The 4,955-nt window shown below is 41.8% G+C and overlaps 1 long non-coding RNA gene across 1 annotated transcript; it reads left to right on the forward strand.

Moving 5' to 3' along the window:
• Nucleotides 1–899: 899 nt before the first annotated feature.
• LOC121003671 lies at nt 900–2,970 on the forward strand. Its single transcript, XR_005779577.1, has 3 exons — nt 900–1,006; nt 2,398–2,501; nt 2,735–2,970. It is a non-coding gene; the product is annotated as an uncharacterized LOC121003671 (long non-coding RNA).
• The last annotated feature ends 1,985 nt before the right edge of the window (nt 2,971–4,955 follow it).

Genomic DNA, 4,955 nt, shown 5'->3' on the forward strand with positions numbered 1-4,955 from the left:
AAAAACATCCTGCACGATATGATAAATAAATATGCGGATGTCCCTGGCTACATTTATGAAAAAAAAATCACAATAAAAAAAATAATAATGATAATAATGCACTAACAAAATAGATGCAAGCATTATATATGGACTAAGCCCTCACTCTGATGTACCGTATTTTTCGCCCCATAAGATACACACTCCCCCCCCCCCCCCCCTCAAACAGAACGCCTTGATTAGGTGGTACATATGGGTGTGCTTTCTCCTCCTCCCATTGGTTGCTGGATGCACATAGAGGTGACTAGGAGCAGCACATTATATGTGCAGAGTCTGCGCTCCTGAACATAGAAGCCCAATGGCTTAGGTAAGTTTAGCGTAGGACCTGCCTGACCTGAGACCACCTTGGCGGGGTAGGTGGGCACAGATGTGTTTTGATAAAAATATATTGGCTAAGGTCTCAGATTTTATTACATCAGAGTGAGGGCATAATCCATATATAATGCTTGCATCTATTTTGTTAGTGCATTATTATCTTTTTTTTTCTGTGATTTTGTGATATATATCCTGTTAATTTGCACTGTATTTGGGAGGCTTTGTGGAAAGGGTTAATGAATACTGAGAGACTTATGGGACTTTGAATAAGATGCTGGTAATTTTCCACAGATACCATTAGGTTTAAAGAAGAGCATGTTTTTGGAAAAAGCCAGACATACTGACCTTTTGAATGTCTGATTTAGCTCTGTTATTATGTCTGAAAACTTGTTTGTGTTTGGAAGTTCGGGTTTGGGTACCAAACATGCGTGATTTTTCTCACACGAGTGCAAAACGCATTACAATGTTTTGCACTCGCGCGGAAAAATCGCGGGTGTTCCCGCAACGCACCCACACATTTTCCCGCAACGCCCGTGTGAAATAGGCCTTATTGTAAATAATTTCTGTGTTTTTGGTGCCTCGGCTAAAATGTTGGTGCACAGTCTATTAGTGCTCTCCATAATAGTTGCTGGAGTGTGTTCTTATAAATGTGGTGCGTACTTTTGCTTATAATAAAAGGAGATAGTTATATAAAAAGTGAAACAGATAGACCTATTAATGTTTACAAATAAGTAATTTTAGCAGTAAATAAGTAAAATAAGGTCTTCAAATGAAAATTACATGGACAGCTAATTCATTTATTCTAATTAGTACTGTTTAAGGCTACATTCACACGACTGTAGTGTTTCAGCTAGTAGCGATGATCGTAGTGAAGATCAGCTAATTGTGGATCCACAAAACCCGGATACCGGCTCGTGTGCGCACATGCTGATGCGGACTCATTCATACGGTCGTGTGAATGTAGCCTAATGCTTAATTTTCCCTGCAGTGGTCGACTTGTGATCAGCTTTGGAGAGCTTTACAGACAGCAATTTCAGCCCTGAACTAGTGTTGATCAAGTTGATTGGCACTTTTTTTCTTTTTACACAGCTTGATGCACACTGAATGGGGGATGAACGAGAGTAAGATCCATACAGATTTCCGTGCGAATTTATGTGCGTTTATGCATCACATCCGCCCCAAAATCCACAATTTCTAACAGCAGTTTTTGTTGCAAATTTGATGCGGTTTTGCCACAGATCTCACCCTTCATTACAAAAAGATGAAATCAGCAGCTAAAACCGCAAACATAATTGACATGCTGCAGATTTGGAAATCCTCACGGCAGGTCAATTTCCCCACAAGTAAATTCTTTAAAGTGTACATGACATTTGTGTAATCTTATACACTTTGCTTGTGCTTTTACTACGCTGTGTTATTTCTGCACGGAAAAAAACGCACATATTCTGCAATGTGCGCAAGTGGCCTAAGGCTTGGTTCACAGGGAGTATTTCGGGCGAGGATTTTGAAGTAGATTCCACTCCAAAAATTCTCAGCCAAAAACACATGCTGAACTTCCCCATTGCTTTAAAAACGGCACTGCAGAAAAAAAGTATTCTTACGAATCCAGAATTCCATTAAGAATGAATGAAAATCCTCGTGGAAACCTCAACCAAAACCGCATAATAAAACACATCAGAAAAAAAATACATGGAATTTTTTTTCCTCGCCTAAAATAATCTGCGTGAATGTAGCCTCGCTACTATCATTTGTAGTTCAGTTTACATATTGTCAGGACGCCCTGCTTGTACAGGGTGATGGTCTGCCAACAAACAATGGTTTTTGTGCCGTATGAAAGATATCCCCGGTGGTGTACAGCGCTGGGGCCTGCTCACTAATAATGGACCTGCTGTTCCTGTAGTGTATGACTTTGGATGCGCTGAGAGGACAAAATCATGTTATTCACCTAATGGACATTGTAAAGTCATTCTTATTTGTACAGATAGATTGCAATGATCTTCATAGAGATGGGTACAAGACTAATTATTTTCTTTCTGTTTGCAGAACAGTTTGTTCCTGGATTTGTCCAGTTCCGGGCTATTAATAATGAAAGAGCTGCCCTGGCTCCGTGTCCAGGAGTGAAGGTGACATGATGCAATCCAGAGCATGTAATTATAATAATGTGAATAATGTATTCAATAAGAACTTTTGATAGTGGGGAAACATTTTCCAGCTTCCGTCACTGCCATCCACCCACCACACACTTGCCCTTGGCTTGATATAATAGCCTCTAAGGAGAAAAACAAAACCATACATCGTTATGCAGTGACTACCACTGTACAAATAACACTGTAGATTTATGAATTTACCTTTATTTCATTTGGTCATGATATATTTGCAGCACTGCATTGGAGGAGGAGGCTACATCCCAGATGGAGACCCCAGACAGTGTTGAGACGCTACTGCCTGAGATGGGTATAGAACACTCGTTGCGGGGAGTAACAGCAAGGAAATCATCGAATCTTCCATTCTCCTCTTCTATCGCTAATAATTTACACACAATTGTAATGCGTAGAAAGGCTTCATACAATGTATGCTGGAATGTCCTTGTAAGAAATCAATAAAACTAAAATATTACATAATCTTTAAATATATTGAGTAGAGATGAGCGAATTTTTCAAAAAGTTAACCCGGCTGGTTCGTCGAATCAAAAAAATTTTTTGGGTTCGATCCGAATTCATTTGTGGCGAATAGCATTAAAAAACAGCTATTTCCTGGCTGCAGAGAGCCTTTATAGTGGTGTAGAACACTGTGGCTTGCAGTAACAAGCATAGGGAGTCTGCTGTGGTAGTGAACTTTGAGGAATCAACACAGAGGGTGAGCGGCGACAACGCTATTATCAGCGTCACCATCCTACTTCTGTGTCTTCTCAAACGCTCGCTGCTCACAATTAAGGACGAAGCTGTGCATGTGGAAATGGGGGAAGACATTACACAGGGTGATAGCCAGACCACCCTCAGTTCGTCTTCTCAGCGCGAATTGGAGGCTGAAGAGGAGGAGGAGCAGGAGACAGTTGCCTCCGCTACAGCGGGTAGTACCAATGGAAGTTTAATTTGTTCTGCGTAGGTGGGCAGAAGAGGAGGAAGAGGATGAGGAGATTGGGAGTGATCCTCCTGATGACGACAGCGAAGTCTCGCCTGTTGGTACTCTGGCACACATGGATGACTTCATGTTAGACGGCCTTTCCCGCGACCCGCGAGTTATACGCATTTTAAACAACACGGATTACTGGTTGTTCACCCTTCTCGACCCTCTCTACAAAGAGAACTTCTCATCTCTCATTCCTCTGGTGGAGAGGACGAGCAAAATGGTGCAATACCAGAAGATCCTTGTTGGAAAATTGCTCAAAAATTTTCCATCTGGCAACGCTGGCTGCAGATAAAAAAATAATGGCTGCACACACATATGAACAATAAAGCTGAGAAATGGGGATTATTCTAATTTCAAGCGGTATTATACTATAAATGGATCAATGGAAGCTCTTAGCGCACATTTTGATCAAACTTGTGTCGGGCCCATCCACCACGCGTCAAGGTGGCTTCCGCAGACGGGTCCCTAACACTAATATACCGCATCTCTTGGACTTACCTAAGTCTACATTTTTAGGGCAGTGTAGGAACCAGCAGATGGGCGTTTGCTCAGTCTAAAAGAGGTGCTTCCCGCAATAAATACTACAAGAAGATTTGGACTAGCACATTCTTATTCATAGTCAGCTTTATTGTTCATATGTGTGTGCAGCCATTATTTTTTTTATCAACCATATTTGCATTATGGATATGCACCTATGACTATGAATAAGAATGTGCCAGTCTAAATCTTCTTGTAGTAACGCTGGCGGCAGAGTCTGTACTTCCTTGGCCAATAGAGATGTCGAACATAAAATTTTCCATTCGCGAACAGCGAACGCGAATTTCCGCAAATGTTCGCGAACGGGCGAACCGCCATAGACTTCAATAGGCAGGCGAATTTTAAAACCCACAGGGACTTTTTCTGGCCACAATAGTGAATGAAAAGTTGTTTCAAGGGGACTAACACCTTGACTGTGGCATGCCGGAGGGGGATCCATGGCAAAACTCCCATGTAAAATTACGTAGTTGACGCAGAGTCGGGTTAATCCATAAAGGGCATAAATCACCTAACATTCCTAAATTGTTTGGAATAACCTGCTTTAAAACATCAGGTATGATGTTGTATCGATCAGGTAGTGTAAGGGTTACGCACGCTTCACAGTGACAGACCAAACTCCCCGTTTAACGCACCGCAAACAACCGCAAACTCCCCATTTGCACAAGGTTGGATACCAAGCTAGCCATGTCCCGTTCCTTGTCCTCACTGATGTCATTGAAGGTCTCTTCCTCCACCCAGCCACATACAACACCAAGGGGGTGTTTCAAAGCCTATGGTCGTGCTGAGGTAGTTCAGTGACAGTTAAGTGACCCAGAAAACAAGGATTCTGCAGTGTGGGCCCATTGTTGGCCTAGTAGACTTTAATGATCACCTTAGATGATCACAAAGAAAATTAATGTTTTTTCTATGCAAAATTATCCAGCCGATCGCTTTTG

Source organism: Bufo bufo, chromosome 6 (assembly GCF_905171765.1).
Source record: "Bufo bufo chromosome 6, aBufBuf1.1, whole genome shotgun sequence".
Lineage (NCBI taxonomy): Eukaryota > Metazoa > Chordata > Amphibia > Anura > Bufonidae > Bufo > Bufo bufo.